Raw genomic sequence first — 26,441 nt, 5'->3', positions numbered from 1 at the left:
TATATGTGAATATGTACATACATCTATATACATACACAAATGAAACATAACATATTTCCTAACTCTGCTCACTGAAAGGGCCAGGATGTGGTGACATCCCAGTGAACATAAGCACATTTGTTGTCCAGATCTTAGTCTCTAAATACCAGTCTTTGCTAAAAGGAACCATAGTTCTTTGAAAAATTTTTGGTTCTAGGGCTGGGGGAGAGAAGGTACAAATGAGTTTTGGAAATCTTGTGCAAAAAAAAATATAGATGCTTTCAAAGAATTATGGGAAGATGACAAAAAAACACAGCAACCAGCTTGAAGGAATTCCCACTGAAAGCCTGGGATTATCTAAATAGCAAAACAATAATGATGTTATAGTCTATCCACTAAACAAACCAGACACCCATGGGACTGTACTGATACAAATAAATGCATGAATAAGTGGGGGAGAAGAAAGTTTTTTCTTAAAATAGGATGCTGTCTGATAAATGGAAAGAATTTAGAGATTTGCAAGATGGTAATTTGGCAGTCATCATCATAATTCAGGTAAGAAATGTCAGTGGATGCTAAAAGTAGTCAGTGAAAGTTGGATGAGGATCAGGATATTTGTATAACCACAAAGTATCTGTCTACCAACCCTTATTATCGAGGGCAATACAGCAACTCTACTGGAGAAACTGGGAAGATTCGACCTTATTCAAGTGATCAAGTTACCGTCACCAGTGACGTGACAAACTGACATCATGTGTCACTTGATGGGATGTAATTAGAAGCACACAGCATTAGTTCACAAAAATATAATCTTTGAATTTTCTCATGAGAAAACCTGACTAGTACCGATGAGGGGCATTCTGCAAAATAATTAACCAGCAGCCTTTAATAATGTAAGCACAGTGAAGGTCAAGGAAGAGCTGGTCTTGCTCCAGATACAATGAGACTGAAGAGAGAGGACAGCTAAGTACAAAGTGTGACCCTGGAACAGATGTTTGGCTAGAACGACCATTATTAAGTGGTGGGCTCAGCTTGAATGGAATGTCTGGGTGAAGAGAACATGGACATTTTTTTTTTTTTGAGCAGTTACTACAACTTTCCTGCAAGTTTGAAATTCTTTTGAAATAAAAAGTTATTAGTACAGAAATGCCTACCTTTTAGTTTTCTTCCTCTAGGCTACAAGTTAAAAGAAATAGTTTCTGAAATGAATTTTATTTTTTTATTTTATTTGTATAAGAATCTTATGGAGTTTAACCATTCAATTAGACTGAATAGTTTTGGATTTTTGTGAAATTGTTGTATAGAGAATAGTATAGTTTCAGGGCTTTTCTGGGTGTGTGGTATAATTTGTATACCTATACAAAGGCACTCAATTTTGACTGAGAGAAAAATCAGAACATTAGAGTGTCTTAGGGTCAACACTGAAAATCGTAACAATGGTGAGGCATTTTATATTAAAGGGATTATGAGTGGGTGCTCTGGACTCAGACTACCTGGGCGCAAATCCTGCCTCTGTCAGTTACTAGCTATCTGACATTGAGAAAGTTCACTAACCTTTCTGTTTCTCATCTTGTTGGTAAACTAGGACCTATGTCATGGAGTTATTGTAAGGAGCGTGATACTGTTATCAGTAACATGTTTAAAGGATATTTGGTGCAGAGTAAATGCTATTAACGTATTTATTATTGTGTGCTACTGTTGCTACTGCTACCACAATACCTATAATTTATATAAATATAGAGAAGTTAGTTAAAAGAAATGCCATTTGTTAGTTGAACATTTGTTCTCTCTTCACATAGGTGAATGCTAACATCTTGTACGCATCCCTTACGGTGCTTCTTTGATACCCAAAGCCAGCCCCTGCCCTTAGGATTTCTTTACTGTTTTCCAAGGAGGAGGCAACACATTTTAAGTGTTTACAAAGCAAAGTGGAAATAATAACAGGAGCAAAGAAAAATACAAAGAAAACAGCATTGGAAAATCAGAGAACCAAGATAAAAAATATTTACTTTGGCAGAAATACCTAGGAAATGTAATGACTGCAGGTCTTATTTCAAGTTCACGTATTGAATCTCAACATGTTTACACATTTGCAAATGTAAGTAAATTTATTCACCAAATGGAGCCAGCTCACACAGAATATCCCTGAATGGAGGGGACTGTATGCTTGGCACTATTGTCCGTAATATACTCAGCATCCTGCCACCTGCCCCAGGCTCTTAAGGACTTCCTGTCCCCAAAGGGTTTCCAGTTGAGTTCATGATATATCATACATCATGCTTAAGAGAATTTAGTATTATGCAGTTTTATTTATTTGTGCTCTGCTTCTTTCCTAAAAGAGTTTGAAAAAAAATGGTCTTGTAACCTAATAAGTGCCAAATTATCCAGGATAGACCAGCATTAGCAAAGTATACAATGAAAGAAGAGTCCAATTGGCAGAGTGAGAGGAGAGAGACTCTGAGCAGTGCCTGCAGGAATGGGTAATGAACGCCTAATCAGATAGACGAAAACATGCTGCAGTGGAAGAAGGGAGGGCTTCACAGAATATATGCATTTTTCTCATTGCTAGGGAATTTTAGAACTATACACACATTAGTGATCAACTAGTTGAGCAAACTCCGGCATAACACATAACCCAGTAGTTGTATTTCTGCTTAAAATTTAAACCCACCTTTCCTCCCCTTAATTCAGCCTCTTTATAATTCATCCTGACTTGTAATATTTAAAATTTTGAATCACACTTATGTATTTTGAGAAAGACTAGCAACCTCAGGGGAATAAATCAACTGGAATTCCTCATACCATTTAGACTTTAAGAGTCTTTGGAGTATTGTACCTGGATGTATGTCAAGGCAGTACATGTATGATTAAGAACTTAGAACCTACAACCAGAATCCCCCGGTTCAAATCCTGGCTCTGATATGTATGAGCTGCTACATTTTTTTTCATCTGTATAACAGTGTTGGAAGAAGAAGCAAATGAGGTTACATGTGCAAAAGTACCTGCTGCATAGGAAGCTTTCAAAAAATGTTAACGTAACTAGTGTATATTTGTCTAATGTGTAGAAATTAAACACGTTAGTACTTTTTGAAGACTTGGGACATTTATATGACTCAGCAGTAACCATACAACACCTTCCCATAATGTTCTAATAAATCATTGGCTGTTGTCCACAGGTACTATCATCTGGTGGCATTATTCTATGTTTATATTCCATGGAGATCTAGATCTTGATTTGGAAGTTTATGACGAAATGATCAGCATCTGACTTGACATCAATATTACCAGTGAAGGTAAGTTAATTTTATTCATTTCAAAGCATAGAAAATAAGTATTAATATGTTTTGATCTAGACTCTCAGTGGTTCTCAACCTTCCTAATGCCATGACCCTTTAATACAGTTCTTCATGTTGTGGTGAACCCCAACCATAAAATTATTTTCGTTGCTACTTCATAACTGTAATTTTGCTACTGTTATGGATCGTAATGTAAATATCTGATATGCAGGATGTATTTTCATTGTGCGCGACCCACAGGTTGAGAACCGCTGAGAGCATATCAAATTAGATTCTGGTTTTTTAAAGTTGAAAGAATTATGAAAACCAATTTAAAAAATAAGATACGTGAATAAAGAGGAAACACTTGTTTTCCCTTAAGGCTATGAAAAATTTCATAAAAGGCATCTTCATATCAATTTTTGAAGTCTCTAGTACCTAGTTGTTGGAACAATGTAAATATGAGGAGACCACAAATACTAAACCAAGAAGCTGCTTACTGCATGACATACACAGCTGATAAGCTGACCAGGAGAACCTTGGAGATGCAGACGAGGCTGTACACAGTAGCAGGAAGTGAGAGGAGAGCCTCTCACACTCTATTCCAGTGGTTTTCAACCTTCCTAATGCCGCGACCCTTTAATACAGTTCCTCATGTTTTGGTGACCCCCAATTTCATTGTTACAAATTAAACATAATTAAAGCATAGTGATTAATCACAAAAACAATATGTAATTATATATGTGTTTTCCGATGGTCTTAGGGTCGTTTGACCCCCAAAGGGTCGTGACCCACAGGTTGAGAACCGCTGCTCTAGTCCAAGGACTCCGGAGGCTTGACAGAGAGAACATCTTTCCTGAGACCCCTGCTCATTTGGTGCCTAAGTTGATTGCTCTATTCTCTCAAATATGGAAGCTTTTTTTAAAAGCAAATCTGGGGAACTTTCAATACATCTCTTTTCTCCTCTCTATAGAGGTTGTTCTTAACCTCCTCTGTTCACCTCAGACTTCCTGCCCTGCCAACTTGTTGCTTACTTATCTCATGGTCAGAAGAGAAGCATTAGATATCAATTCCCTTAGCTTCTGAATCTACAGCCGTACAAGTAGGCAGTGCTCGCCTCTGTGCCTTTGCCCTAAATGGAAGATGGGCCACCCCTCAGTCCCACTCCGTTCCGTTCCCTGCTTCCCATGCTCTGGAACCTACATCAACTTCTCCCTCCTCTTTATCACCTATCATTTTTGCCACATTTTCCTTTCTTTCCATCTGCTCATTCTTATTTCTTCTTTTTAGTTGAGATATAATGCATATGTCTCAAAATTCTCCATTTTAAAGTGACAATTCAGTAATAGTATACTCACAGAATTGGCTTTTGTCCACAGGTACTATCACCATGATGTAATTCCAGAATATTTTCATCACCACAAAATATTTTCACCATCACTTTACCCATTTATAGTCACTCTCCATTCCCCTTTTCTCCTCAGCCTCTGGAAACCACTAATCTACTCTCTGTCTCTACAAATTTGCTTTTTCTGGACATCTACAATAATAAAAGTGTAATATGCTAATTAGACCAGACAGCCAAACGACCTTCCAGACGACCTTCTGGATGAAGATGGGGCTGTGAGGGCTGAGTCCCTTGCATGAATTTTGTGCATCAGACCTCTAGTTTCATATAAATGGAATCATACAATGTGTGGATTTTTGTGACTGGCTTCTTTTAGTGTAATGTTTTTAAGGTTCATCCATGTTCTTCTGTTCTTTTAGTATCAATGGTTCTTTCTTTTTTTATGACTGAATAATACTCCATTTTGGAATGTATAGCACATTCTGTTTATTCATTCATCAATTGATGGACATTCATCAATTAATGGTTGTTTCCACTTTTTGGCTATTTTGAATAATACCACTTTGAACATAACTGTGGATGTATGTTTTCAGTTCTCTTGGGTGTATATCTTGGAGTGAAATAACCGGGTCATAGGGTAATTCTATGCTTAACATTTTTAAGGACCTGTCAAGTTGATTTCCAAAGTGGCCGCACCATTTTACATTCCCACTAGCAATGTATGTGGGTTCCAATTTTCCACATCCTCCCCAACACTTGTTATTGTCAGTCTTTTTTTATTATAACAATCTTAGCCTATGCAAAGTGGATACTTACTTCTTAGTCTCTTTTAGGCATCACTTCCTTTGGGGAACTCTCCTATACACTCCTAACTTCTCCCCTCTTCTGGGGGTGGTGAAAATCCCTCCAATGTATTTCCATAGAACCGTGTGCTTATCCTCATATCCTCATGACACTGAATTATACTTGTCTGTTAATTTTATCTCCTCTGTTACATGTGAACGTGTTAAGGGAGAGTACTAAAACACTATTTCCTGTGGTATATCTCAGCATTAATATGTGTCTGATGCAGTTCTTTAATTTTTCCTTGGGAGGATAATGGAAATATTCATTGGTACTCCTCTATTTGTTAGTTGATATTTAGTGGTCTAGGAGAGAAGACAGGATTTTTTAGCCTGTAGGTTTGGTTATCTAGAAAGGTATTTTTTCTTTACTGTTGTGTTAAATACAGTCTTCTTTAATTTACCAAGAAGTTGGAAGCAAAGAACTGAGGATACCAGACAATATCACAGTAAGGGGAAACACCTAGGTGGCTTTAAAATATAAATCTACTAGCCATTTTTACTTTGACCATTTTGAAAAGCATAACTGATTAAGAATTGACTGTGTTTTAAAGAAACTACTACCACTTACATACACTAGACTAAAACAATTGCAAATGTAGATAGATGTGCAGGAGACTATCATGAAATTCAAAAACTAATGCTCAATTCTGATGCTGTTTAGTTACAAGTATCAGAAATCTGGGATTCATTAGCATCAGGGTTGAGCAGATAGGGATCAGTGCTGGGGTTAAAAGCTGGAAGTAGAATTAACATAATTAAAGACTTTTTTAAAAGTTTGAATTAAAAAGTACAATTTGAAGGTTGACTCATACTAAATTATAAAGCCCTGTGCATAAGTACGAATTGAATTAGTTCTTTTGAGAATTTGTCTCTAAAAATATATTTCTTTAAAATGAATATCTTAAGTAATTTTATCTCCAGTTGTTATTTATGATCCCATAAAGATTCTTTTTATTTTAGTGTTTTGGGTTATTCTTAGTTGAAATGAGGTTATCCTTGGACTAGATAGCCATTCCTTTATTTAATAGTGTTTTCAGTATATTATTGGAAACTTTATCCAGCTTCTTTGCTATAGTTTTTGTATGCTTCTGGAATGAAGAGGAAATGGAGGAAGGAAAGAGAGAGAGAGAAACAAATGTAAGCTGGCCCCAGATCAGTGAGATAGTATCAAATGAGGCCAAAATGAATTTGGCAGATGCTCTTCTCATGTTTCCCACTTGAGCACACACATATTGTAACTTGGAATACCACTTGCATTTCTTTCATACTTAAAAGAGTTCTCTTCAGCTTCAGTAATAAACTTTAACTTCAAATAGGAGCCAGGAATGAAGATTGACTCTTTTTTTTTTAATGTCTAAATGTGCTTAAACTGTATATTTTGTTATTAAGGGGTGAATGGTCAATAATACAGTGGATGCATTTTAATCATAGAAATGAAAGTGTGGAGGGGCAAACATAGTGAAAGGAATAATATTTTTAGTGTCATGTAGATCTGAGTTTGAATCCACATTTTATCACTGAACTAGAGGCCCAGTGCCTGAAATTTGTGCATAGGTAGGGTCCTTAAGTGGCTGCTGGCTGCCGGCTGGGGCCTCCCTTCCCCAGCTGCCAGCTGCCAGCCGGGGCCTCCCTTCATTCCGCACCACCCCTTGGTGGTCAGTGCACATTATAGCGAGCGATTGAGCTCCCAGTTGGTCGAACTCTCGAGGGGACACTTTGCATATTAGGCTTTTATATACATACTAGGGTCCCGGTGCACAAAAATTTGTGCACTGGGGGGGTGGGTCCCTCAGACCGGCCTGCCCCCTCTCATAGTCCGGGAACCCTCACGGGACGTCCTACTGATGGCTTAGGCCCCCTCCACGGGGGGAGCAGGCCTAAGCTGCAGTTTGGCCTCCCTCTGCAGGAGGCAACTGGGCAATCAGGTATATACTTTCTGAAGGCAGCACAGACTCCTTCCTTATTTCTTGCCTCTGTGTTCGGAGAATAGGGGACTAAAAGGTGGAAACAGAACTGTGGCCATGCCTGGGGCTTTTGTAGGCAGTGGAAAGAGGGAGAGGGCTGGGAAAAGTCTAGACACGTTTCCTTTAATTGTCCTCCCTTCCTCCGGCCCCTCCCTCCATTTTTTCCTTCTCATGGTGGACGCTCGGGTCTCGAAATGACAGGAGCCCAGCAACGGAGGGGTTCAGCCCCCTCACTTCTCAGCTGAATGTACAGTCCCCTCACATTCCAAGTGGGACTGTTTTCAAGTAGCTAAAGCGCTGGGAATTCACACCTATTGGCCTTTCCCCTCTCGGTTTCCTCCTTGGGTCAGTTGCAAATTTCACCTAAACACTGAAGCAGCTCTGCCCTGGTAGTTCTGCATTGGCCCCCACCAGGCACTCTTCCTCAAGGTCTCCGGGTCCACAGTCTGTGCTCGGGGAGGTCACCCAGAGCCCGTTCCTTCGGGCAGGTGGGGCAGGGGAGCTAGCTTGGAGAGCTGGAGGAAGATGGCAGAATAAGAGTTGATATGAACCAGCACCTGCTCAGCCAGACTTCTTAAGCTGCCCACCGGGCCCAGGCCAGGCCCCTTCCCCACACCAGGGGGATCCCAGCTGAGGTCCCCTCCCTGCACCTAGCGCTCTCCTCCCTGTTCTACCACCAGGGGGCGGGAGCAGCTCGCCCGCTCTGGACCCTGTCATTTCTTTCATACTTATTATTCCTTTCACTATGTTTGCCCCTCCACACAAGTCCCCACTGCAAGTCCCCGCCTAGGGCGTTGGTGGCCACGAGCCTCCTCCCCATCCCTGAAGCATGGGGCGGGGTTGCGGCAGCTGCTGCTGCCCCCAGGTGCCATGCATGGAGACACTGCTTGCCGTTGAACCACTGTCCTGCCTGGGACCTGTGGGGGCTGGGATGGCCTTGGGTTCCTGCTGGCCCCACCGAAGCCGCACTCGGCTTGGCCGGCCACCCCCGCCACCCGAGGGCTGTGTATGCCCCGCAGGCCTTGTCGCCCTCATGAATTGCCACGGCCCAGCCATCCCGTCCAAGGAAGTGGCCATCCCGATCGCCATGGCTCACTCCCCAGTGTAACTGGGCCTGCCCGGCAAGCACATAGGCAGGAGCTGGGCCGCTGAGGGGAGGAAGGAAGGATGCCTGGGCCGGGGCAGAAGCAGGGAACTTGTCAGTGTAAACACAGCCCCCTGATGCCACGCTGGCCCCTCATGCCACATTCCCAGACCCCCAGGCACCCCTGCCCAGTGCCGCACTCTTAGGCCTGGGGTGGGGGCGAGGGACTTGGGGCTATGGCCTGGAGGCAGCCCTCGCTGGCTTGGAGTTCCAGTGGACAGTCAGGGGGGGGGATGCGGGATGCCATGAGGCAGCCTCATACAAGTTCCCACTGCAAGTCCCCGCCTCTCTCTCCCCGAGAGGTCAGCAGTTCAGCCCACTCGGCATGCTGCCCACGCAGCCTGGAATTCGTGCAAGCCTTTGGTCATTTTGGATGTTACGGACACTGGCTCTTTATATATAGATAGATAGTTGTGTAACTTCTGCAAATTAATCTGTCTAGCTTTCCTTATATGTGAAATGGACATATTAATTTTTATTTAATAGTGTTGGGATAGTACATGAATTTAATGACACAATAAAAGTCACTCTACAAATGATAGCTGTTTCAAAATTATCTTATTTATTGGGGAAAAAGTGGTTTAGCCATTCTTAGAAAAAAAGTAAATATTCTTATCAAACAATCTTTTTCATATCAGCTAGACATTTTATTCTCATGATGTTCAACTTAAATATAAATGGTAGCTCTGTTTACCTAGTTCCCATATATAAACATGGTACACAGTGAAAACCTTGAGTGTTGGAGGAGATAAACTTGAATAGGCAAAATAGTACAATACCATGTAGGAATATGTATTTAGTGAAAGTTTATTAAAGTTGAATGAGAATAGAAGGCAGCCATTATTTTATTTCTTGTGCTATTTAGGTCGCTGAAAACAACTGAGAATTAACCTTTTAAAATACATAATTATGGGAGCTCCAGTGGCGCAATCGGTTAGCGCGCGGTACTTATGAAATACATAATTATGAGTATATCTATATATTTTCAGAAGAAATATATACTTATCTCCTGTATATCTCAGATATATATTTATATTTGGAATACATCAGAGATATATAGGTATGTTTAAGACATATCTCTAATATATCATACATTTATCTCCAAAGGAAAAGGAGTGAGGTAAGCTTCCAAAAAGTTCATTCCCCTTATTTTTAAAAAAATTTCCTTAAAAGTAAGTTTAGGTCACAAGAAAGCACAAAAGTGAATAGAGTTCTCATGTAGCCTTCTCCTAGCTTCCCCCATGATTGTATCTTGAATAACCATAGTAAAATAATCAAAACTAGGCGATTTTCAGAACTTAACCCGTTCTACTCTTTTTAAATAGAAGAAATTCTTTAGTTCTCACTTAATTGAGCTGCCGAATCATCACACTTAGTGTAAAGCCATTTGGAAGTAAGAACGTCTTGGAAGAAATCTTGGCTCTGCCACTTACTCATCCCTGTGTAACTCTGAGGACTTTTGTTAGCATCTATGATAGTCTGTTTCTTCATCTGTACGAGGGGATATCATTTACCTTGCAGAATTGTTGTAAGAATTGGCAGTTGTGTGCGCTAAAGAGCCTTTTCAAGAAATGCTAGTTTTCACTCTTAATGTTCTTTTGCCATGTTTTCATCAAAATTGAAAGTAGCTGGTCATTCTCTTTAACATAATAGGTGTACTTTGGCAGTTTATGAATACCTGTGAGTTAAAGGACCAGTAACTGGTAGTATACTTGAACAACTTCATGGTTCCTCTGAGCCCATCTCTTTAATGTACCTGCTATATAGTGTATTGGCTTTCTGCCCCTTCCCCCTCAACTTACCTGTACAGCCAGCTCATCTCTCTCTCTACCTTTTTCTACCTCATAATCCAGAAGTCATTCCTCTCATTATACTAATTATATTCCTTCTCTGGATTCCTTTTGTCATATGGATTCTCTGTAACCTAGCAATTTTTAGAAATATGTGGGTTTTTAAAAAAAATTTGAATAGCACCTAACTTAATTCTGTTTTATAAGTAGTTGATTATAACCCTAGGTAGAGAGGCTCACTTCAAACACAAGCTCATACACCCAGTTCCTGGTTAGCCCTTCTCAAAAGTTGCCCTCCAAGGAACATTGCTCCCAGTGGTGTGATGGGGCTTTAATGCTGCTGCCTTGGTGTCTGCAGAGAGGGAATGGTGTGCTGTCTCTAACCCCATCCACACATTCTCATCGCTCTGCTTGGGCATAGCTATAAAGGCACAACGTTCAGTGCCATAATAATGATCTTTATTATACTTTTTCTCTTCATTTAGCTCAGAAGTGCCTAATTCTATTTAAATACTTTAAAATGACTACTCTCCATATTGGCCCAATAAATGTGTTTTCTGGTAAGATCTTCTGATATAAGGAGGACCTAAAGCTGTCCTCAAATGCCAGTTTTCAGTTGATTTGGAATAGGAATTTTTTTTTAACTTGTATTTACTGAGCTGCAGATTGGGAGGAGCCCGTGGGCTTTCCTACTCTCTTCTGTAGCTTCCCCATCTACTCTAATATAGTTTACTGCTCTCTTGAAGTCTGTGTAATCTACCCTATTTCCACATTTTTCGTTTTATTTTTTTCCTTAGAGCTACCCTTTTTAGATTTTCCAGCTTTCCATTTCCAAGAGAGCCCATATTTCCTTATATCTCCATGTTATTCAAATGTGTTTCAGGAATGTTTAAAATGTTCCTTTATGTTTTAAAATACCTCTTTGTGCTTTAGCAAGTGGCATATCATTTCCTGCTTCAGTTTTGGCCTTAGTCTGACAAGCCAGGGCTGAAGAAGGGGTGAAAAGTTCACTCTCCGGAAGTGCCACTTAGGGCGGAATCACGTGAGGCGGAGCAGCCGACTGGTGGGAATTCCCTCTGGATGTGTTTCTTGGAGAAGGCAGCACAGAGGGTCTTTTTCTCAGTTCTCCTTTATGTGCTTGAATTTTTAACGAGTGTATGGCACTATTATTATTCCAGGAACTCACTATAATGCCCTTATTATTGCCTAGATCAGTGTTTTAAAATGGAAAGTCGCAACCCATTGGTAGGTTATACAATCACCTTTATAAATAGAGACCAGCATTTTTTTAAAAAAGGAAATAGAAAATGTAAACAGTGCATTGTATGAAGTAAGAATGTGTTGTTTTGTAGAACTTTTGTTTGATGTTACATAAATGCAAGATAATAGAAATATGAATTTTCATAGGGCCCTGCTTGTGTGTGTGTGTGTGTGTGTGTGTGTGTGTGTGTGTGTGCGTGCTGACTTCAGACCCTCCCTTTTATCCACAGTTCTGGTCATTCAGGAACCTCATTTTCAGAGTACATGCACTTGTCAGTGAATATGTTCTTACAAAATATACGGTTTCATGTTTTGGATTTATTGTACCTGCATTTTAACTTATGTGTGTTATATATCCTCTTTTGTTTTTATTTTCTCTACCCAGGATTATATTTTGAGGCCTATGGATATTGCTATATATACATCTACTCCATTGCTGCTCATGGTCTGTTACAGTGTGCCTAGAACACAATTTACTTATATTCTCTGCCATGGAAGGACTTCCATATTGTTTCAGCACAAGCAAGGCTCTGTGAACAACCTAGACATGCCCCCTGTTGGAAAATGCCAAAGGACATTTACTTAGGATCCAGACTAACAGAATTGCTAGGCTGTAGAGCATATGTATGCAACTCAGATACCATAAACAGTCTAATTTCAGAAGTCCTCTCAGATTACCACCAGAAGGATTCACCAGTTCACACCTCCCGCCCCCCCGCCAGCAGTATGAGTGTTTGTATACCAACCTCTTGCTGATATTTGGCATTAAGTTTTCTAATTTTTCTCATTTCTGTCTAATGGGTATAAAATAATATTTTTTAGTTTCATTTTACTTTTATCTGACTACTGATGAATTTGGTCAGCTTTTTATATGCTTGCTGTCTTTCGGATTTTTCCCTCCTGTAAATTCCCCTTCAAATTCATTGCATATTTGTCCACTGGGAGTGTATTTATTTATTTTTATTGATTTACAGAAGTTCTTTGAATATTCTAGATAGTTGCCAGCTGGTTTTAGACAAGTAGCTTGTTAGCCTGTCACTTTACTTTAACTTTGCCCATTATGTCTTTTTGTGTGTGTGTGTGTGAACAGAAATCTTAATTTTTATGTAATTCAATTTATCAATATTTTACTTTGAGAGCTTTGTAAAATAAATTATTTTCTGTCCCTCTGTTACAAAATTTGTTTTTATTATCTATTATATTAACATCTTTCTTATTTAGGTATTTGATCAACCTGGACCCCATATGTATATATGGTGGTAGGTAGCAGCCCAGTTCTGTGTTTCCATGTGGTATCCTGTTTCCCCAACAAGTTGGTACCACTCTTGTGCTCCATTGGTCTCTTCATTCTTTGCCATAGTTCATGCTATTTTGTTAATAAAGCTTGGTTGTGTATATCAATATCTAAGCAAAGTAAGTCCTTATTGGTTTTTAATTTTCAAAAGTAATGTGAACTTTTATCTTACACATGAATTTTGAAAAATTTATTAAGTTCCACAAAATTCAACTGAAATTTTAACAAGGATTATATTAAATTTATAAATTAAAACTGAAAAACTAACATATTTTTAGTAAGTTGTTCCATGCAGGAACTTTCACTGTCTCTCCAGTTATTCTATCATCTTCTATGAGCCTTATTACAGTTTGAATTATTCTCCTTAGAGATATAGGTATTCTTGCTAATACTTGGAGTCAATAGAAGATGAAGATAAATAATAAAAACAACCTGGAAAAGTATTCTAAAGTGGTTATAGAAGTCAAGGGTTTAGCAATTTGTTATCATAATAATATCCTTTGATCATGGGTATTTGTGCAAGAAGAAATTTTAAGAAATCATAGTTACCCCAACATACTATAAATAAGAAAATAGTCCCCAGTGAATAAATGACTCACTCAGGGTTGCAGAGGGAGACAATGAGAGAACCTCAAATTGAAATCAGGTTTCTGATTCCTAGTTTATTACTTTTGCCAACAATCCATGCCCATAATAGCTATTTATCTCTGACATCTTAACATTTAGTGTATTATTCCCCCCTGGTAGAATAAATGTTACAGTTGGCTTATGTATCCTGAGAAATCAGCTTTTTTTCTCACTGATGCTCACAGAAAGAATGGTTGACCTACAAAAGCCATAGGACAGATAACACACACACACACACACACACACACACACACACACACACACAAACACATGCGCGCGCGCGCGCGCCTTTTGAGCAGTATATTGTTTTCTTATTAATAATGGTGAGTTAGCACTTAGGTCCCTGCATTCTAGCTGTGGTTGATAGAGCCTTTCAAAATCATATACAGTGGTACTTGCACAAAATAATCGTCACACATTAGCATGTTAATGAAGTGTTAGGGTGTTAAGCATGGCTGGCACGCTGGAGAAGGAGAGAAAGGATCTGTCTTCACTCCTGCATCAGCCAGACTGCACAGTCAGTGGAGGCAGGGCTCTGGCTGAGTGGCAGGGCATTATTCACTCTTGACATGCACTTTCTTCTTCTCCCCACATGCACGTGGAAACTTGGGTTTTGCTGTCTTTAACCCATCTAATGTTCCCCCAAATAAGTTGGTTAGGCGACATAAATGAGTGCTCTTCATTTTTCAGACAGACAGACGGCAGAACTTACAAGGGAATAACGAAAAGACTAAATTCTCTGTTTTAATGACATCGATTGAATAACATTAAAAAGTCAAAGCCCACATGATTTCATAGCATTTTAACTTGGCACATTTGAAGCTAAATAACATGCCATTTGCTTTGAGTTTGTGTAGAAGGGCCATTAACTGAAAACCCTAAATTGTGTGTGTGTGTGTGTGTGTGTGTGTGTGTGTATGTGTGTGTTTCTAGGGCTAGTCACAGAGGTGGTGGCAGAGAGAATTCTTGCATGTTTTCTGAAGGTTGGCAAGATGTCAGTCTGCTCTTGAAGCCAATATAGACAGTGCTCTCCCACATAGGAAACCGTAGAAATGCTGCTGAATTGCCATATGGCCCAGCGATTCCAAAGCCACATGTTAGGGCTCAGCCTTTCTTCTGGACTTCGGTTTCTTATTCCCACCCACCTGTCAGGATTTCTTTACCCAGCTGTTCCCTGCCTACTGATCCCCCCCCCTCCCCCCACCCCCAGTCAGATCAACACATCTAAAACCCAGTTCATTGTCTTTGGCTAAAACCCAGGCTGGCTTCGGAGTCCTCTCTTTCTGGAAGTGTTAGAAGCACTCTCCCAGGCTGGTAGGCTGACCCCTCCATGTCTACCAAGTCCCGATCACCACTGCTGTGTAGTGTCACTCATGTTTGTGTCTTTTTCCATGCCAGCCACTCTCCCTTAGTGAAGGGCTAATCACTCACATCTGCAGGCCTGGGCTTTTCTCACGGTGTTTTTACCAAACTGCCTTGCAAGTTCCCAGTTCAAAACTTCCCTGGCATCGGATGTGACCATTTATTCTCCTTGAGCAGCTTACTTTACAACTTTTATGAATCTATTTTCTAATAACAGTAACAACTTGAAGAATTAGTTTGAAGATTAGGAGATAATAAACACCAAGTGCCAAGCATAGTGTAATAGGTGCTCATCTTGTATTGCCATCTGCCTTGGTTTCTTTCAATAGTGATTTATTTCTTTTCTAGACAAACAACAAGTTCCTTTTATTTGTCTGCCTTGATGGGCCTTTGTGTTTTATACTTCGAACAATCACCCTAGGGGTAGAGAGTATAAAGAAAGACCAAGTAACCTCAAAAAATTAACTTTTTCCCTTTGTTGTATCAAACAAACTTTCTTATGGCTGTCCCATTCCTGACCTTGAATTTCCTTCTTCCTTGCCCTCATCCCTGCCTGGGATGCACCTGCCTTATCCATTATGAGGACCTCAATCCTTATTTATAATCCTACTTCAGGCTGCTTAACCCAGCTTTTAGTGACACCTTGCTGAATGCTTGGCGTCTTCCTGGCCAATGCTCCTTCCCAGCCTCATTCTCAATGTGTGTGACCTGAAAAAGGCCTGCACCATCAGTCTCTCATTTTCTCCATTCAGTGGACAAATAGAAAGCATGTGATTTGTACATTATGAAACTGTCCTGTTTCAACTCCGGTGTATTAAATCAGAGTGGACATAGCACACTGGCCCAGCCCGTGATGTGTGGGGAAAACTCTGTTATCCTCGTCTCTATGACCTCTCCTCCCAGACCTACATTCACATTTCCCTGCCTCTGAACCTTCCTAGTCTGCCACTGTGGATATATTTCTCTGCTGCTGAGCAAAGTTCAGTGCTTTCCCATTTACTGTAAGATGAACGTGAACTTCTCAGCCTGATGTTCAGGGCTTGCCCAGCCTGGATTCCACCCAGTTTCCAATCATGATTATTAACCAAATCACTCTGTCCTGCGTTACCCAGGCCCACCAGATGTGCTTGCATTGAAATAGTTTGCTTTGTCACAGCTATGTCTGTTTGGAATGACCTTCCTACTCCTTCATGCATGTCAAGACTGAGCTGTATTTCAGGAGACAATTCAAGCCCTGATGCTTGAGGACGCACATCCAACTCTTCCTGGTAAACTTCACCCTCCCTCCCCTTGAACTTTTCTTTCTCCTCGCTGTACCCTTCATGTAGTGGTAGCTCCTGCTTCTCAAAGTACCACTCATCTCACTGGGCTTGAAAGCCCTTTGGCTTGAAAGAAATCTGATTTTCTTCCTTTAAAAAACACGTTGACAATATTATCATTCTTCTCAGTTGTTGCGAAGATGATCATGATATTTGCCATTTCTCCAGGCACTGTCTTTCACATATTGTGCTATGGTTTACATGTATTATCTCACTTAATTTTCCAATTACTCTGTGACATAAAACATGTGCTTTACAAGGGAAGACACATTTATTCAGCTAATAGTTGAGGGAGTCTAGTTTCAAAGGTCTGTCTGATTTGAAAGCTTGGCCTCTTCCCACTCTCCAGGATGGTGGCCCAACATTTTAGGTACTTGGAACTTTGCAATAGATATCAGAAAAGGAGAATGAGATTTCCAATGTGATCTGAATACTGTGGAACGTGTTACCACTGAGAACGGGTAGTAAAGATAGGGAAAGACTCAAAGCCTGTCAGCGGGACTAATACAGCCACACATGAAATTCTTGTTTACCCAGCAGAAGATGAATGGACAGCCAGTTCAATTGAGTTGGTCATGGGAAACATTGGCAAATAGATAAGACAATATCATTTGTAATATCTGAAATGTATTTTAGCCATTGGCTTTCAACATTCTCTTAAACTTATTTTCACTAGAGATGTTTACAAGTAAGAAAATAATTGATTTTTGACTTTTTTTCTTCTATGATTTCTTGGGAACAAGCTTGCTTAGTGGAAGGAACTCAGATTTACAGCAGGACCATAAGGGTTTAAATTTATATTGAATACTAGAGGCCCGGTGAATGAAATTTGTGCACTGGGTGGGGGTGGGGAAGGTGTCCCTTAGCCCAGCCTGCACCCTCTCCAATCTGGGAACCCTCAGGGGATGTCCGACTGCCGGTTTAGGCCTGATCCCACAGAGATCAGGCCTAAAACGGCAGTTGGACATTCTTCTCACAATCTGGAACTGCTGGCTCCCAACCGCTCTCCTGCCTGCCTGCCTGATTGCCCCTAACTGCTTCTGCTTGCCAGCCTGATCACCCCCTAACCACTCCCCTGCCAGCCTGATTGACATCTAACTGCTCCCCTGCTGGCCCAATCACCCCCAGCTGCCCTCCCCTGCCAGCCATCTTGTGGCAGCCATCTTGGACCACATGGGGGCGGCCATCTTATATGATGGTGTGATGGTCAATTTTCATATTACCTCTTTACTATATAGGATAAGTATAAAGGGACCTGAGTGTAGTTTCTAAATAATTTGTTGGAAAACTGAAGCAATACAATCTCAGACTTTGACTTTGTCTTTTAACATCCGGCAGGTGATATATCATTCTTCCTTTTTGTATGCTTTTTACATTCTTCCATGTTTTCATCCAAATGATTGACATAGGACATTCACTTACATCCTATGGGGGAAAAAAATAAATAAAGGTTTAAAAAGGTTAAGTATAATCTTAGTAAGAACAGTGGTTGGTATTAATTTTTGGATACACATTATCATCCTATATAATAAAAGCCTAATATGCAAATTGTCAACTTGGGTGGTCACTTGACCTGGAGTTCAACTGAGAGACCAGTTCAACCGCTTGCTATGATGTGCGTTGACCACCAGGGGATGGCGTGGAACATGGAGGGTGTTGGTGACACACTGCAACCTCTCACCAGCTATCTGGGGCGGGGGTGACTGGGACAGAGGTGCAGTGAAAATGTGGGGTGTCCTCCAAGCTCGCTCTCACTCCTCCTGCTACCCTCCCCCAGGATGCCAGGGCTCATGTGCCGGGGAAGCCCCTGTACTCAGGTGTCAGGCACCAGTGAGGAGCCCGCCTCGCACCCATGCAGTGTCTTCTGGGTGAGTTGGACCACAGCCACCGTGACCACAGGGACCGGTCGGGCTCCCTGTGGGTTCACGCAAGAGCCAGTCTGCAAGGCCGGCCGGGAGAGAGTGTGCTGCCCCCCTGGCTTCCCTGTGGCACTGCTGTGTGGCCCAGAGGCCCATGCTGTGCCTTTGCCTGCGCTATGTGGCCATACTCACTGCATCTCTGTATGGGAACTTGGGTGCCATGACTCAGGTGGAGGAGGGTGTGTGGGGGCCTGGAGGCCCAGGTGCTGCCCAGGGCCCAGAGGTAATCTGGGACCTGCCCTTCCATACCAGACGCTCACAGTTTGATTGCTGGCCAGGCTTAGGGGACCGCACCTATGCAGGAATTTCATGCACTGGGCCTCTAGTCTATATATATAAAAACCTAAGCGACCAGCTGACCGTTCGACCATTCAACCGTTTGACCAGTAGCTATGACATGGACTCACCACCAGGGGGCAGACGCTCAATGCACAGGCATGGAAACATAGAACAGACTGATGAATTTCAGAGGGAAATGGGGAGAAGGGAGGGCGGGAAGGGATTAACCAAAGATCTTATATGCATACTAGAGGCCCAGTGCATGGATTCGTGCACTAGTGGGGGGGTCCCTCAGCCTGGCCTGTGGGGATTGGGCCGAAACGGGTAGTCCGACATTCCCTGAGGGGTCCCAGATTGTGAGAGGGTGCAGGCCAGGCCAAGGGAGTCACTGGGTGTAAGAATCTGTGCATCAGGCCTCTAGTTTATTATAATTTAATTATTAATATCATCACCTTATGCATAGAACCTCTGAGTGCTAAGTAAATATTGCTGTCAAATTTTTTGGGTTAACCCTCACTGGAAGATATTTTTTCCATTCATTTTTTCGAGAGAGTGGGATGGAGGGAAGAGAGGGAGGAAGGGAGAGAGAAACATCGATGTGAGAGAGATACGTCAATTGGTTGCCTCCTGTACTTGCCCCTGACCTGGGGTACAGAATGAACCTGCAACCCCAGGTATGTGCCCTTGACTGGGGAATTGAACCTGCCACACTTCGGTGCACAAGCTGGCTCTAACCATTTAGCTACACCGGCCAGCGCTCATGTCAATGTTTGATGCAATGTTGTAGGACAGGAAGAGCATTGGAATATAATTTTTCTGATATTTGGCATAGGCAGTTAACACTCCTAGGGCCTAAGTTCCAAAAAACAAAATTAGACGTTGAGATGAGATGGTCTCTAAGGTCTCTTTGGCTTAACATTTTTTAGAATCTATGACTTTGTGTTCACTTCTGCTCTCATTGATCTCTCTTCCAAAAGAAAACCTAGTGTCTGGCAACATCTGAGGGATAGAAACAGTATGTTTGTAAGCATTGGAAAGACTGTTGTAACGAAGGGGTTACTTTATTCACTTTGTTAAAAATAGCAATGTCTTAATTGTCAAGAAATGAACAAGGTGCATGAAAGGGACTCCTTGTTCTATATGATAAGTAGTTAAAAATCTCCAAAACCTGGATGATAGGATCCTATCCATCCAGATATGGCTAAGGAGTGTGTTGGAACCGGGCTAGTAACTGTCCCACAGCTTTTATAATTTGAAGTAGTCTAAGTCAATCTTATTGTCATAATTAGACTAATGAATAGGCATTTGTTATTTGTTTTCTATGTGCCGGCTCTTCCTTCCAGGATGACTTAGTGTTAAATCAGTATTATTATTCCCATTTTTGAGATAAGAAAACTGAGATTTAGGAGATGTGACTTCCCAGTGGTCACACATAGACTGGTAGATCCACTGTCCAGTTGTGTCTAACTGTATTTGACCACTGATCCTGGGTTGTTTCCACTGGGCTCATTACTATCAAGACCAGAGAATCTGCTGGAGTATGGTTTACAGGCTCAAGCTCTGCATGTGCTAAAACTCACTACCAGATCTCTTCAGTGTTATGACTTAATTAAATGTTGAATAATAATGAAGGCACACTTCTCTTGGAAGTGTGAACACACTGTTTACACCTGACAAAATCAACTCACTGTTATGTCTATCAAGGCACAAGAATGCAAATTGCAAAGTGCTAGACAAAGGCCTTTTCTATCATCTTATTCTTAAAATCAGGGGCAAGTAATAACAATGGTGTGAAATGAATATTTTTTCAATTGTACTTTTCCTTCCTAAAATAATCATGGAGCAACCTGATAATCATTTTTACAATATTTTGTTGCCTTTTTTTTCCTTAGCAGATTTTAGTATTGAATGAGAAATACTGTAGTTTATTTTTTAAAATCATTTTATTTTAAAATATTTTAAATTATAGACATAACATTTTAGAATACAGACTTTTTAAAAGATTGATGATCCTATGATGATTTTTACCTTTGTTCCTAAAGTAGCTCCTTCAGAAAACCCGTTAAATATTTGGTCTGTTAAAATTAAATTATAATTTCAGTTGAAAATTTATTTTTCTATTACATATTTTGAATCAAGACTCAAGCCATGACTTGTTTTCTACTGAGTGAGCCTTCTAGAGCTGTGTTGTCCACTAGGGAAGTCACTATCCACATGAGGTTGTCAATTTAAAATAAAATATAACATTAAACAAAATTAAAAATTCAGTTTCTCAGTCATAATAACTGCATTTTAAATACTAGCTACAGAGTCCTAGAGACTACTAGGTTGGAAAGTGTAGATGCATAGCATTTCTCTCATCCCCAAAGTCCTATTGGACAGTGATGATCTAGGGTCCTTTTAATTGTTTTTTTTTTAAATTCTTTTTTTTTATGATAATTAAAAAGTAATACTAATTTTTAGAGCAGAGTTGGGTTCATAGCAAAACTTAGGGGCAGGGCTTGTGGGTGAGGTGGTTCCACAAGCGGTTCAGGCATCGGGGGCCAGCCACCACCTTGATTCGGCTGGAGGTGAGCAACTGCATCGTCAAGGAGATGCTCATGCTCAAGCTTGAGAATGTGGCCGCCGGAAACAAACCAGGAGCAGCACGGGTAACATTTGCAGATTTTGATGGGGTCCTCTATCATATTTTATTTATTTATTTATTTATTTATTTATTTATTTATTTATTTATTTAAAACAATACATTTTATTGATTTTTTTTTTTTTTTGAGGAAGGGAGATGGAGAGGGATAGAGAGTTAGAAACATTGATGAGAGAGAAACATCGATCAGCTGCCTCCTGCACACTCCCTACTGGGGATGTGCCTGCAACCAAGGTACATGCCCCTGACAGGAATTGAACCTGGGACCCTTCAGTCCTCAGGCCGATGCTCTATCCACTGAGCCAAACCAGTTAGGGCCCTCTATCATATTTTAAATCCTAATGGAGACAAAAGTGATGGTCAGTATTTCTTTGAAATTTTACAAGGAACTTCAGGCACACGGTGCTGATGAGTTACTAAAGAGAGTGTATGGGAGCTTCTTGGTAAATCCAGAATCAGGATACAATGCCTCTTTGCTATATGACCATGAAACTCTGCCTGCACCCAAGGGTTCCAGGTGCATCAGGCTGGCATGTTGAAACGAAATTGCTTTGTCTCTGTTTTTGAGAAATACTTCCAGTTCCAAGAAGAGGGCAAGGAAGGAAAGAACAGGACAGTTATCCATTATAGGGACGATGAGACCATGTATGTGGAGTCTAAAAAGGACAGAGTCATGGTAGTCTTCAGCACAGTGTTTAAGGGTGACGGCGATGTGGTCTTTGGAAAGGTGTTCATGCAGGAGTTCAAAGAAGGACACAGAGCCAACCATACGGCCCCACAGGTCCTCTTTAGCCTCTGGAGCTGAAAGGCACCGATGCTGCTGTGGGTGACAACATTGGCTACATTCCCTTCATGCTGTTCCTCGCCACACCAAGGCCAGCGCTCCAGACAACTCCATCAACTGATCACACGTTCCGGGACTACCTGCACTACCACATCAAGTGCTCTAAGACCTATATTCACACATGTATGTGGGCAAAAACATCCAACCTCCTCAAGGTGCTGAACCGCGCATACCCAGATGCTGAGAAGAAAGAAATGAAAACCATTCCAGAGAAGACGTTTTCATCCCGCTAACTCTTGGGAACAGGAAGAGGAAGTGGCTGGCAACTGAAGGCTGGAACACTTGCTACAGGATAATTGTAGCTTTTAATGTTGCACCTTTTCAGGTTTTCAAGGGATTCTCCATTTTGCACACGTTTGGAAAATAATCTGCAGAAATGAGCTGTGCTTGCAAGGACTTGATAGTTCCCAAGAATTAAAAAGGAAAAAAGAAATCCACTTGATCAACTTAATTCCTTTTATCTTCCCGCCATCACTCCCCTTGCCTTCCACCCTCCTTCCAAGCTCTCTTGCTTTGCAATATGTTACTGGTAATGAGCTGCAGGATAATGCAATCTTAACTTGTTTTCTCCTGAGTATTTGAGTTCAAAACTCCTGTATCTAAAGAAATATGGTGGCGGTCATTAATAAAGAAAATCTTTCTATCTTAAAAAACAAACAAACAAAAAATACCCAAACAAACAAAGAAGAAAACTTAGGGGCAGGTATGGAGATTTCCTGTGCACACTCTGCCCCACACATGCACAGCCACACCCATTCTCAACACTCACCATCACCCACAAGAGTGTGTCTTTGTTGCAATCAATGAGCCTACCCTGACACATCATTATCACCCAAAGGCCATAGTTAATATTATTAGTAACTAGAGGCCCGATCCACAAAATTCATGCAAGAGTACGCCTTCCTTCCCCCAGCTGCTGGCACTGGCTTCCTTTTGGCACCTGGGACCTAGGCTTCCCTCGAAGCCCTGGTTTTGTCCAGAAGGTAATCTGGAAGGACATCCAGAAGGATGTCTGGTCTAATTAGCATATTATGCTTTTATTAATATAGATTCTTAGTGTTGGGTGTTTTATGAGTTTGGACAAATGTATGATCATATGTGCCCATCATTATGGGATAAAGAGTATTTTCACTGCCCTAAAAATCCTCTGCATTCCACCTTTTCTCCCCTCCCCACCCCTCCAGTCACTGGCAACCTATGATCTTTTTACTGTTTCCATAGTTTTGTCCTGTCTTTTCCAGAATGTTATAGTGCTGGAATCATATAGTATGTAACATTTGCAAATTAGCCTATTTCATTTAGTAATATGCATTTAAGTTTCCTCCATGTCTTTTCATGGCTTGACAGCTCATTTCTTTCTAGCCCTGAATAGTAATCCATTGTCTGGACATACCACAATTTCATTATCCATTTTCCTACAGAAGGACATCTTGGTTGCTTCCAGGTTTTGACAATTTTGAATAAAGCTGCTATAAACATCTGTGTGCAGTTTTTTTGTATGGACATAAATTTTAAAACCCCTTTGGGTAAATATTAATGAGCACCCCTTCTGTACAGTAAAAGAACGTTTAGGTTTATAAGAAACTTCCAAAGTGGCCGGACCATTTTGCACTCTCACTAGCAATGGTTGAAAGTTTCTGTTGCTCCACAGCCTTATCAGCAATTGGTGGTTCTGGATTTTGGCCATTTTAATAGATGTATAATGTTAATTCATTGCTTTCATTTATATTTCCTTCATGACAGATGATGTGGAGCATCTTTTCGTATACTTATTTACTATCTGTTTACCCTCTTTGGAGAGCTGTCTTAAGTTTTAAATCATTTTGTATTTTTATTGTTGAGTTTTAAGAAGTGGGGTTTGTTTCTTTTTGGCATATTTTGGATAACAGTTCTTTACTGGTTATGTCTTTTGCAAATTTTTTTCTCCCAGTCTGTGACTTGTTTTCTCATTCCCTTGACATTGTCTTTCATAGAGCAAATGTTTTTGAAGTCAAGCTTATTATTTCTTTCATGGATTGTGCCTTTGGTGTTGTGCCTAAATATTTATTCCTGAACCCAAGGTCACCTAGATTTTCTCCTATCTCCTTATAGTTTTGTATTTTACATTTAGGTCTGTGATCTGTTTTGTGTTAATTTTTTGTGAAAGGTGTAAGATCTGTGTCTACATTTTCTTTTTCTTTGTTGAATGTGGATGACCAGTTGTTCCAGCACCATTTGTTGGAAAGACTGTCTTTGCTTTATTATATTGCCTTTTCTCCTTTGTCAAAGATCAGTTAACTATATTTATGGGAGTTTATTTCTGGACTCTATTCTGTTGCATTGCTTTTTCTTTTCTTTTCTTTCAGTACCACACTGTCTTGATTACTGTAGCTTAATGGCAAGTCTTGAAGTGCGTAGTGATGATCTGCTTTTACTAATCTGTTTATTTGGATTAAGACAGCATGAATTAGGTTATTGCCATAAAAGGTAGCCAGATCTCAAAGCCAGTAGAGGTTCTGGTATGGATAGTGTGCTTTGTAAACTCTGAGAGAGAGAGTTCTAATTCCACATAGCCAGCTATGTATTATGTTGTTTGCTTTAATGCATGTAATAACGTTGGCCACTGTAATTTCACCTTGTTTCATAATTGGTATTCTAAATAACTGTAATTTTATTAAATCATTGTGCTGCTGGTTTTGATAGATTGTATCTTTGGTGAGTGGACCTGGTAAGGAGCAGCCACAGACTCAAACTAATTTGGTGTAAAACCCTAACACAGAGAAACTTAAGTTACAGAACTACTTGTTTATGTTCATTTTGTAGTCAAGAGATTGTCCTACAGAAATTCACTCCTGAAGGCCGCATGGAGTTCAGCAGACTGTCTGGTGGCTGTCTGTCCAAGTTCCTTGAGGCAAAGAAAAGAGACAACAGGTCTTTGTTCTTTGACAGCTTGATTGAATGTATTCAGTCCTGGGTTTTGAATAATTTTTTTAACTAGACATATTTTGCACAGTGAATAAAACTTCTTTGGTATGAAATTTAATCCTTATAGTATCTTCAGAATAATTTGAACACTTTTCAGATCTTCATATCTATTGCCCAGCTCTGGGTAGGTGTCCAAATGCCTTTACTATTTGAGAATAAAACTACTTTCTGATTTTTTAATCCTTGGTAACAGCTAGGAAGTATAGAAAACATCTGTTTAAAAAAAGATACAGAAGATTATTGGTTTTACTATTTCTCTTGACCTTGCTCCCTGCAAGCATACAATATTTGACTGATTTTCTCTAATTCTTATGTTTCTCATTTACTGATTAATGACTAAAATAATGTATAAAAAGAATAGATAAATTATTACACATAATAATGCACAATTATCTCAATGGTAATTTTAAGAAATGGCTGGACAAGCAGACTTCCAAGAGCTTATATGAAAAGGAACATGAACTTGGAGAACAACTTGTTCTCAACCAGTGCTGGTTGTTCTTTAAAACTTTTTTGTGATCATAAACATCTTCACTTAAAATTATTTACTGTAGGTTAGCTTAATATGATACTTTTTGCTTTATTAAGGCTTTGTTCTGATTTTGTTCTGTCCTTTTTTCCCCCACTAGTCCCATGCATAGTATAAAGGTGAAGGAAATGTTACTCGCCTCTGGCGCCCTAGCAACCTGCCTCCTTTCAGAAATCTGTACTAGTATATGGAGAGGGCTTAAAAGCAGGGAGGAGTGAGTGGGTGTGTTGGCGCCTTCAGTGATGTAATCTTAGCTTACTGTGTTTGGGAGCTTACAAGGGTGTCAGCTGTTTATCATCCTTCCACATTATATCCAATTCAAACTGGTCAGGTTAACAGTTAGAAAGTTTCCATCGTCAATGAAGAGTGCGAGTGAAAGAATTGACCCAGCATGTGGCTTCACAATATTGGCTATCCTAAACGTTTTTCTCTGCTTAAATAATAACCTCATCTCTTATGCGTGCCATGCTTGAAATTGTTTCTTTCTAAAGTGGCAGATTGTTTAGGTTGTATTTGTTTTACAATCTGGTTTGGTTTTAAGTAACTCAAATAATTTAGTTAATATAATTATTTCTATTCACCTTTGTGCATGGGCGTGTGTGTGTGTGTGTGTGTGTGTGTGTGTGTGTGTGTGTGAATGATTTACTTAGACTTGGCCTGGCCGGTGTTGCTCAGTGGTTGAGCATTGACCTATAAACCAGGAGGTCACAGTTCCATTCCAGGTTAGGGCACATGCCTTGATGCCCAGTAGAGGGTGTTCATCAGGCAGCTGATCGATGATTCTCTCTAGTCATTGATATTTCTCTCTCTCTCTCCCTCTCCCTTACTCTCTGAAATAAAAAATAAAATAAAAGAGTACTTAGACTTGAATGGCAACTGAGCAATCTTTCTGGACTAAAAGGATGGGAAGTGTTTATTTTGCTGTATGGCGGTCCTAATGTGTTTGCCTCATTTGAAGGCTCAGAACCAGAATATAAAATCAGTGACACCGGCTTTCAAAGAAGCAGTTGGCCCATGTTAAGCTGGAATGCTTTCTTCATGTAAGGAGTTTAGAA

At 40.4% G+C, this 26,441-nt stretch overlaps 1 long non-coding RNA gene and 1 pseudogene across 1 annotated transcript in view; both read left to right on the top strand.

The window, feature by feature from the left end:
* The window catches only part of LOC118676780, a 30,373-nt gene extending 17,607 nt beyond the window's left edge, over positions 1-12,766 (top strand). The window contains exons 2-3 of the long non-coding RNA XR_004974220.1: positions 3,156-3,272; positions 11,991-12,766. This is a non-coding gene — a long non-coding RNA (uncharacterized LOC118676780). The remainder of the gene's footprint in view (positions 1-3,155; positions 3,273-11,990) is intronic.
* Positions 12,767-19,061: 6,295 nt separating this feature from the next.
* On the top strand, positions 19,062-22,198 carry LOC118675565 (annotated as a pseudogene).
* The last annotated feature ends 4,243 nt before the right edge of the window (positions 22,199-26,441 follow it).

This window comes from Myotis myotis, unplaced genomic scaffold (genome assembly GCF_014108235.1).
Source record: "Myotis myotis isolate mMyoMyo1 unplaced genomic scaffold, mMyoMyo1.p scaffold_m19_p_2, whole genome shotgun sequence".
NCBI classification, from domain to species: domain Eukaryota; kingdom Metazoa; phylum Chordata; class Mammalia; order Chiroptera; family Vespertilionidae; genus Myotis; species Myotis myotis.
The sequence above is the reverse complement of the archived record's forward strand: the minus strand, read 5'-3'. Positions and strand labels throughout refer to the sequence as shown.